This window comes from Diadema antillarum, unplaced genomic scaffold, assembly GCF_040938485.1.
Source record: "Diadema antillarum isolate AM-2024a unplaced genomic scaffold, OU_Dant_1.0 scf00000122, whole genome shotgun sequence".
NCBI classification, from domain to species: Eukaryota; Metazoa; Echinodermata; class Echinoidea; order Diadematoida; family Diadematidae; genus Diadema; species Diadema antillarum.
In genome coordinates, this window is record NW_027271011.1 from 1588962 (window position 1) to 1599838 (window position 10877).

The following is a 10877-nucleotide window of genomic DNA, read 5'->3' on the forward strand; positions in this document are numbered from 1 at the left end:
CAATATATTACATACCTTGCTGATACTATTGTATGCATAGCCACCTATCATTCCGGTTGTTGCTGGGTTTTTCTTTCTGCATTTCTCTTACCAGAAATTTTGGTGCTCAAAACGGTTCTACATAATTTGACCACCTATTGCTGGCACTAATACAATATTCCCCTCTGAGAAAATGTGTCGAAAGTACTTTAAATCTTAGCAATGATAAAGATGGGGGTAAGAAATACAATAAAAGATGATAATTATGATTATGATAATAATAATCCTTATACAGTTGTGATGACAACAATAATAGTAAGATAATATACTTATATACCGCATTTTCCGTGAACCGGTTCAAATACGCTCTACAATGGAATTATTAAAGAAATAAGAGTTATTTAGATGACGTCAAAGAGTAAAATCTGACGTGCCGTGGAAAAAGACATTACAAAAAGACAGAAAAAAACCCCAGAAAATCTCAGAAAAACTCATCTGGAGAGAAGACTGCTTCCTGAACATAGAGAGGACGGTGTTTTTACATTTCACCGTGTGGTACCTAAACATGGAGTGGTCAACGCGTGTTAACAAATTCTTCGTCATCTTAGCGCCATGTTCACAAACATGGGTGTTTTTGTTGTTGTTGTTGTTGTTGTTATCATTAATGAATCTTGTAGCAGCATCTTCATGAACATGGCGTCACAATTGTTTTGTTTTGTGTTGTTTTTTTTACTTTATTCAACTGTGGTGCAATTTTCATAAAACAAGGTGCGTTTAGTGTGTTAACATTGAGCTCTCCACTGTGGTAATACGGATAATATGATTATTAATGATAATAGTGATGATGATGATAATAATAATGATAATAATATTAATGATAATAATAATAATAATAATAATAATAATAATAATAATAATAATAATAATATCGTTATTATCATCATTATTGTTATTATTATTATTATTATTATTAACAATAATAATAATAATAATAATAATAATATTGATAATAATAAGGGAGTTCACGGTTGTGAATTGCGCAGGTGCAGAACGAATGTCTGTGTATTTGCCACTGACTTTAAAACATAAAGAAGTCTCGAGCAACTATGAGAATCTGAATTATGTCAGTACAATGTATGTGTTTCAGACTAAATTAGAACGTACAGGTGTAAGTCATTCATCAACACTGTTTAGCATAATCTCTCCATGCACTTTCTCAACATTGATTTAATACAAGATGACAATGCTTCAAGAAGGAATTCTTGATCACAACACATGTACATGCTATTTCAAAGTCTGTGGTGTAGGGGTCAAATGAGACATGCACTAACCGTGAACTCCCTTGTAATAATAACGATAATAATAATAATGATAAATATACAACACCAACTTGAAATATGCGCCATTGATCTAGAGGCCTATTCTGAGGTGCAGAGGGACATAAAAAGTGAGCTAAATAGTAGTTGTACAATTGTACATAATATGGAAGTGGAGAGAACACGGAAGAGATATACAAATGAATAAGCAATTTAACAAATATTCAACCAAAGCTAAGATACGAACATGTGAGATTCTATGAAACATTTTGGAACTGAATAGTGTGACTGAGGTGGGAGTGGGGTGGGAGCTGAGCTAACACTGAAAACCCATAATCATTGCTCGAACAATCATCACTACTTGTACGAATATTTGCTCCCCTTTTAAAACATCACTGTCCATTTCGAGGGTCGCGCAGTCATTGTTTGAAGACGAAACAAATAAAGCATATCACATTCCTCTCCCACGCTTCGAAATTTCCTCCAATACTGATATCAATATTGTGTTTGACAATCCTTATCTCTACAATTATATTATTTTCGTTTTAATTTTTACACCCGGTACAAATTAACCTCTACAAACTAACCTCTGAGATAAGAACCAATTGTTTATTCAGAATCCACATTTCGTGTTGATACCCTAAATCACTCAGCAGCTTTGTCAGTGCTGGTGTTCAACCATGTTTATCAGAGTCCATTACGTCCTGTTCTAGCTCATTATACACAATGGAATCTAAAGTGTATCCACCTATATCCAGCTAGCCTTTTGTTACGCCATAATGATATAGGTGCACAGTATGTTCTACACGCCATGAGAATTTGATACCCAGCTCTGAGGTTGAGAACAGCGAGGTAGGATGGAAGGGTCAACCAAGTGGCATCAGCCACATCTTGCGTAGTCACCCCTGTCCTTGTGGTTAGTCTTGAGAGAGAAGGTTCTCTACTTAGTCCATGGGCCAAAACCCGAAAAATGGGTTATTGGTACCACCTGAGGTGGCAAAACCTCTTTGGTGTAATTTTGTTTGTCGGGCATAGATATGCTTATCAAGCTATGATAGCATTTCCAAATGAGTAGCTTAGTCATGCTAAATAGATTTTTAACCAATTTGGTCTCGTGTTTATATCCCTATACTTTTGAATCGAAACTAACCGCTATACAAAGATGAGCACTGTCTTCTGTATGTCCACAGGTGTTCTGTTGTAAACGCGGTGGACTAACTGGAAAGAACGCAGTGTCCCACAGTGTGTTCACACTGTATTCACATAGTCGACTATGTGAAAACACTCGAATCTATAACGGTGTGAAGATGATTTCACACTGTGGTGAGGTTTTCACAGAGTGTTCACATAGTAATGCTTTGTTTCAAGCAGTGAATTGATGACTCATATTGTGTTCACACTGTTAAAACGTTCGAATTTGACAGTGTGAAGAGATTTCGCCCTGTGTTCACACTGTGTTTCTCACGCCTTGGGGACACTGTGTTTTTTTCTAGCAGGGTTGGAGCATAAATTTTAGTCACTAAGCTTATAATATTAAAGTTTAATCAACAGCAGAAAGACTGACCATTCTAAGATGCGCTGATTAAAAACATAATGGTGAGTATACTTGGTTATTATAATCAAATGATGACGATTTTAAAATAATAATTATATATATATATATATATATATATATATGAGAAATAAATTGAGTAACCATGTCTATCTGTCGTGAAGCTTTTCCTTTATAATATAGGCAAATGTAGCCGTCTTTCACATACTGTACTCCCAAAATGAGAGACCAGTATCCCAAAGAAGTCACGAATCACTGATAAAAAATAAAACAGTCATGTGGTGCAACATGAATGGCATACCATATCGATGTCACTCTCAAATGTGAATATAATTTGTTTTCTAGCCAAAAATGATTTGAAAATTTTTGGCTTTCTCGAGTGGACGCTAATCTCATGATCAGTGCCCTCTGTCGGAAACTCATGCCCATGCGTTTCATCGCATGACTGACCGTGGTACTGTAGTATATGAAGGGAAAGCCCCAGCGCTGTAAACACCTGGACTGACGATTTTGCGCCACAGCATCAGACACAGCCACAGACACAGCCGACGTTAATAAAATGGCTCCTGCCAAAAAATTTGTTCTTGCCAAGGAGTTCGCGGGACAAGTGACTCCATCTAACTTCAAACTTGTGATTTATAACCTCCCGGCATTACAGGATGGCGGTACGTAGTGAAGTAGTAGTAAGACTGCAGAATTTGTGGATATTTTTTTCCATTTCTCTATGATGTCACTGTGTTGCTTCTCCTCCTCCTTTTGTTCTTCTTTTTCTTCTTCTTTTTCTTTGATGCCAGACATGATTGTTAATAAAACCTGTTCAATTCAATACCTCCCCCAGTCATGAACATAAACCAACACCCTTGACTACCAGTGGCGGATCCAGGGAGAGGGGCGCACCGGGCGTCCCCCCCCCCCCCCTAAATTTCCAAAGCGAAAAAATATAGCTTCAAACGGCAGTTTTGGGACTGTAAAATGTCAAAATTTTCAAGCTCGCTCGCTCCGCTCGCTCGCATTTAGTCGTAATGCCATTCTCCTGAAGTTGCTGCCAGTAATTGCCGGCAGTTGCGCCCGGTGCGCCCCCCCCCTTAATTTCCAAAGCGAAAAAATATAGCTACAAACGGCAGTTTGGGGACTGTAAAATGCAACAATTTTCAAGCTCGCTCGCATTTAAATTCTCCTGATATTGCTGCCAGTAATTGCCAGCAGTTGCGCCCGGTACGCCCTCTTTAATTTCGAAAGCAAAACAGATATAGCTTCAAACGGCAGTTTTGGGACTGTAAAATGTAAAAAATTTTCAAGCTCGCTCGCATTTAATCTTTATGCAATTCTTCTGATATTACTGCCAGTAATTGTCAGCAGTTGCGCCCGGTGCGCCCTCCCCCCCACCCCTTAATTTCCAAAGCGAAAAAATATAGCTACAAACGGCAGTTTTTTTACTGTAAAATGTCAAAATTTTCAGGCTCGCTCTCTTCGCTCGCTCGCATTGAATCGTTATGCAATTCACCTGATGTTGCTGCCAGTAATTGCCAGCAGTTGCGCCCGGTGCCGCCCCCCCCCCTTAATTTCCAAAGCGAACTATGGCTAAGAACGGCATTTTGGGACTGTAAAATGTAAAAATTTCAAGCTCGCTCGTTCCGCTCGCTCGCATGTAATCGTTATACTCTCCTGATATTGCTGCCAGTAATTGCCGGCAGTTGCGCCCGATGCGCCCCCCCCCCCCCTCCCTTAAATTCCAAAGCGAAAAAATATAGCTACAAACGGCAGTTGTTGTTTTTTTATGTAAAAGGTCGAAATTTCCAAGCTCGCTCGCATTTAATTGTTATGCAATTCTCCTGATTTTGCTGCCAGTAACTGCCGGCAGTTGCGCCCGGTGCGCTCCCCCCCCCCCCTTTATTTCCAAAGCGAAAAAAATATGGCTCCAAATGGCAGTTTGGGGACTGTAAAATGTCAAAATTTTCATGCTCGCTCTCTTCGCTCGCTCGCATATGATTGCTTTGCCATTCACCTGATGTTGCTGCCAGTAATTGCCAGCAGTTGCGCCCGGTGCGCCTCCCCCCCTTAATTTCCAAAGCAAAAATATATGGCTACAAACGGCAGTTTTTGGACTGTAAAATGTCAACATTTTCAAGCTCACTCGCTCCGCTCGCTCGCATGCAGTCGTTATGCCATTCTCCTGATATTGCTGCCAGTAATTTGTAGTTTCACACCGTCATTCCATACATTTATAGGGGGACAGCCCCCTTCCACAACCTCCCCCTTGCTCGTTCCGCTTAATACTCGGGCTCGGTCGCGTTCATGACATCAGTGTAAGAATCAATCCAAGAAGTTTATTGAAATGATATAGTTTATAGGCACATTGTTCAACAACAATTTCCATCAAAATGTACTGCTACCTTAAACAAGTGGGACTGTTTCAAGTCGATAAAAACACGCAAAAAGCCTGCATCAAATTGCACCATTTACAACATCAAAATGCAAAAAGTTCTCACCGTGGGAGGAGGGGGGGGGGGACAACAGGCACTTTCACACACCCCCCCCCCCCCTTGCTCGCTCCCTCGCATACTAACACCCCCCCCCCCCCCCCCCCCCAAGATGAAATCCTAGCTCGCCGGTGCCCTTTCCCCGCTTGGTTTCCCTCAAAAAACAGTAAAAGTCTAGGGATTGAGAGCTTCCTATATTCCAAATGTCTGTCCAAAAAATTTCGTTACATTTAGTGTCAAAACGCATCCCCCTTGAAAAAAAGCTGGTGACGCCCCTGGTGTGTGTGTGTGATTGCTTGGATGTGTGTGTGTGTATGTGAATATGTAAAAAACAAAAAGCGGATTTCGTTTCCTTGGTTAAAAGAGTTACAATGTAAGTTTGATATTAGTTTGCACAATGTTGGTGTTACTGCATTATGTCCTTAAGATTGACGTTATTCTATACAATGTTTGTGTATAATGCAGTTTGTCTTTGTATGATGTTTTGTTTCGTTTCTGTGAACGTTTCTGTTTCTATGAAATGAAATTGAATAAAATTCGAATAAAGAATTATCAAAAAAGTGTGTATGTATGTGGGTGTGTGTGTGTATGTATACATATACGCAATGCAAATTGACATATGAACATAGTATATATGTATATGATTTTGATTGTAATTATTATGCTTAGAATTATGAGAAATCATGGCTATTATATTACAGCAGTTTGATATAAGAATTTATTCATCTATTATATATATATATATTTTTTTTTTTGGATATATGATGTTGCTTTGATGATGAGATGAGGCAAGATTGGATTTTTGTATTGAATCGAATGATCGATTTGTGTACATAAAGGAAATAATTCAGAAGATTTGCAATATAGGAAATTGCATTACATATTATGACACATCAGGTTATTCAGATAATAACTATTCTGTTGGTAGATCCTGAGGAAGGCCTGATGACTGGCCGAAAGCTTGACTGAATAAAAGGGAAACTCAAGATCAAATGCAACGCCCGCCTCATTCTAATTTCTGTCAAGTATATAAATTATGCTACCCACAATGAGGCATCGCGCACGTTTGGGAAGGGAACTATCTCTCGCACTATATATATATATATATATATATATATATATATATATATATATATATATATAAATTTCGACGCAAATATCGTTCATTTGGAATGCACGTATATAATTTTTTTTCACGAATATATATGTTGACGTCATAATCCTCTCTGATCACCGATCCATAATATCCTCAACCACCAATGTCAACAACTTTTTGTGCTGACTCAGTCGGCTACGTGACCATGGAACAATAGTTATTGCTACATACCGCAACCTAACCACATACTAAATCACAGATACCGCAATCGTTCAGTCATGACATTGATTCAAGTGGCTTAAAGCTGATGTGCTGCTTAAAAAGAGATTATTTTTTTGAAGATACCTGAACTATGCCAATGGTCACGAATAGCAACAAAATTAGGATGGATTTATTCTGAACACACACAAAAAAAAAATCCGGCAGTAAAGCTCTTCTGCTCTTAAAGACAAATTTACCATTTGCAGAAGAAACGAAAACACAGCATTAGTGCTTCAAAATAGTTATAAAATATGAGCTAGGGATAGAAACAACCAATGCAAAAATTTGAACCAGTATAATCAATGCTGAATATTATTCAATATAGAACATATGAAAAGTAGTTATGATGAATATGTTTCCAGACTAAACCGTCTACAGTTATGGTTTAATGAGAAAAATAGTGATATGTCTTTATATTTCAGGCTTTATTGGAGAAATCTATATGGTAAGAATGTTTTGTGATACAACTGACCTACACATATGCATCAAAATGATATCTTGAATATTTTCTAAATCACTGTTCCCAAACGTAAGCAGAACTTTAAGTTATATCCTGTATATTCATCCTTCACAGACCTGAATGAGAATGCAATCTGTTTTATATTACTATTCCACATGGAATTGAAATACCACTCAAATTTGATTCAAATATCTTACTCTCTGTTTCAAAGTTTATCATTTATTAACAATATATTACATACCTTGCTGATACTATTGTATGCATAGCCACCTATCATTCCGGTTGTTGCTGGGTTTTTCTTTCTGCATTTCTCTTACCAGAAATTTTGGTGCTCAAAACGGTTCTACATAATTTGACCACCTATTGCTGGCACTAATACAATATTCCCCTCTGAGAAAATGTGTCGAAAGTGCTTTAAATCTTAGCAATGATAAAGATGGGGGTAAGAAATACAATAAAAGATGATAATTATGATTATGATAATAAAATCCTTATACAGTTGTAATGACAAAAATAATAGTAAGATAATATACTTATATACCGCATTTTCCCTGAACCGGTTCAAATACGCTCTACAGTGGAATTATCAAAGAAATAAGAGTTATTTAGATGACGTCAAAGAATAAAATCTGACGTGCCGTGGAAAAAGACATTACCAAAAGACAGAAAAAGACTGAAAATCTCAGAAAAACCATCGGGAGACTGCTTCCTGAATATAGAGAGGACGGTGTTTTTACATTTCATCGTGATCAACCATAAACATGGAGTGGTGAACGTGATAACAAATTCTTCGTCATCTTAGCGCCATGTTCACAAACATGGGTGTTTTTTGTTGTTGTTGTTGTTATTATTATTATCATTAATAAATCTTGTAGCAGCATCTTCATGAACATGGCGTCACAATTGTTTTGTTTTGTGTTTTTTTTTACTTTATTCAACTGTGGTGGAATTTTCATAAAACAAGGTGCGTTTAGTGTGTTAACATTGAACTCTCCACTGTGGTAATACGGATAATATGATTATTAATGATAATAGTGATGATGATGATAATAATAATGATAATGACAATAATGATAATAATAATAATAATATCGTTATTATCATCATTATTGTTATTATTATTATTGTTGTTGTTATTATTATTATTATCATTATTATTATGAACAATAATAGTAATAATAATAATAATATTGATAATAATAAGGGAGTTCACGGTTGTGATTTGCGCAGGTGCAGAACGAAGGTCATATAAGAATGTGTATTTGCCACTGACTTTAAAACATAAAGAAGTCTCGAGCAACTATGAGAATCTGAATTATGTCAGTACAATGTATGTGTTTCAGACTAAATTAGAACGTACAGGTGTAAGTCATTCATCAACACTGTTTAGCATAATCTCTCCATGCACTTTCTCAACATTGATTTAATACAAGATGACAATGCTTCAAGAAGGAATTCTTGATCACAACACAGTCATGTCCGTGTTATTTCAAAGTCTGTGGTGTAGGGGTCAAATGAGACATGCACTAACCGTGAACTCCCTTATAATAATAACGATAATAATAATAATGATAGATATACAACACCAACTTGAAATATGCGCCATTGATCTAGAGGCCTATTCTGAGGTGCAGAGGGACATAAAAAGTGAGCTAAATAGTAGTTGTACAATTGTACATAATATGGAAGTGGAGAGAACACAGAAGAGATATAGAAATGAATAAGCAATTTAACAAATATTCAACCAAAGCCAAGATACGAACATGTGTGATTCTATGAAACATTTTGGAACTGAATAGTGTGACTGAGGTGGGGGTGGGGTGGGAGCTGAGCTAACACTGAAAACCCATAATCATTGCTCGAACAATCATCACTACTTGTACGAATATTTGCTCCCCTTTTGAAACATCACTGTCCATTTCGAGGGTCGCGCAGTCATTGTTTGAAGACGAAACAAATGAAGCTTATCACATTCCCCTCCCACGCTTCGAAATTTCCTCCAATAATGATATCAATATTGTGTTTGACAATCCTTATCTCTATAATTATATTATTTTCGTGTTAATTTTTACACCCAGTACAAATTTACCTCTGAGATAAGAACCAATTGTTTATTCAGAATCCACATTTCGTGTTGATACCCTAAATCACTCAGCAGATTTGTCAGTGCTGGTGTTCAACCATGTTTATCAGAGTCAATTGTGTCCTGTTCTAGTTCATAACACAAAATGAAATCTAAAGTGTACCCACCCATATCCACAGCTAGCCTTTTGTTACGCCATAATGATATAGGAGTACAGTATATTCTACACGCCGTGAGAATTTGAAACCCAGCTCTGAGGTTGAGAACAGCGAGGTAGAATTCAATGAGAAGGTTAATATCCTACTGGAAAGAGCACAGTGTCCCACAATGTTTTCACAGTGTGTTCATATAGTCGACTACACTGCAAAAAGTCCGGTGTTAAATAGTGAACACCGAGCTGGTGTTAAATTTTCGGTGCTCATTTATGGTGTTAAATTAACACCTACGGGTGTCATTTCCAAATTTTAAACTGTTTTCTGAAGAGTTTCTTAGTAACTGCACTTCTTGTTGATTTTTAATTTAAACAAGACGATCAAGAATTTTACATTAAAATACTAGATTTTTGAAAAAATGTGAAAATAAATTTACACCAAAGTAACACCAGCTGGTGTGGTCCCTTATTGAAGCTGGACGGGTGTTAAACCATTGATATTAACACCAGCAAATATCAAATCAACACCATGTGGTGTCATTTTTGAATTAACACCAGTACAGTGTCAAAATAACACCAGGTGCAGTGTCAAATTAACACCACGAAGTGTCAGGTGAACACTTTTCAACACCATCACAGTGCATTTTTAACACCTGTGGGTGTGGTCCTTTATTGAAGTTTGATCGGTGTTAGATTTAACACCCGTGGTGTTGAATTTAACACCGATGTTTTTACAGTGTATGTGAAAACACTCGAATCTAACAGTGATTTTTTGATTTGATTTGATTTTTGATTTTGATTTGATTTTGTTTTATTGGTTCCTGCATTATATCATTGCTCATGCAGATGTACATAAACATATGGTACCATAGATATAAATGGATATACATGAACATTAGCTGCTAACAAAATGAGGTTTTTTTTTCATTACTTTTAGAATATACAGCAATACATTTCTTCATTGCCTGTACAATGTCCAACAGAACAGTGATGCAATGAATAACGCAGAAGGGCTACAGCTTAAGCATTGCTTGATTTGCATGCAGCCCTCGTACATAATACATAACATATAGGAAAATAGGGGGAGGGATGACTTGCATAGAGATAGGATAGGAGAAAGGAGTGTGAAGATGATTTCCCACTGTGGTGACTGGTGAGGTTTTCACAAGAGTGTTCACATAGTAATGCTTTGTTTCAAGCAGTGAATTGATGATTCATATTGTGTTAACACTGTTAAAACGCTCGAATTTAACAGTGTGAAGATATTTCACACTGTGTTCACACTGTGTTTCTCACACTGTGGGGCACTGTGTTCTTTCCAGCAGGGTTGGTCCATAAACATTAGTCACTAAGCTTATAATCTTAAAGTTTGATGAACAGCAGAAAGACTGAACATTCTAAGATGCGCTGATTAAAACATAATGGTGAGTATACTCAGTTACTATAATCAAATGATGACGATTTTATGAAAAAAAAATAAGACAAATAAATCGAGTAAC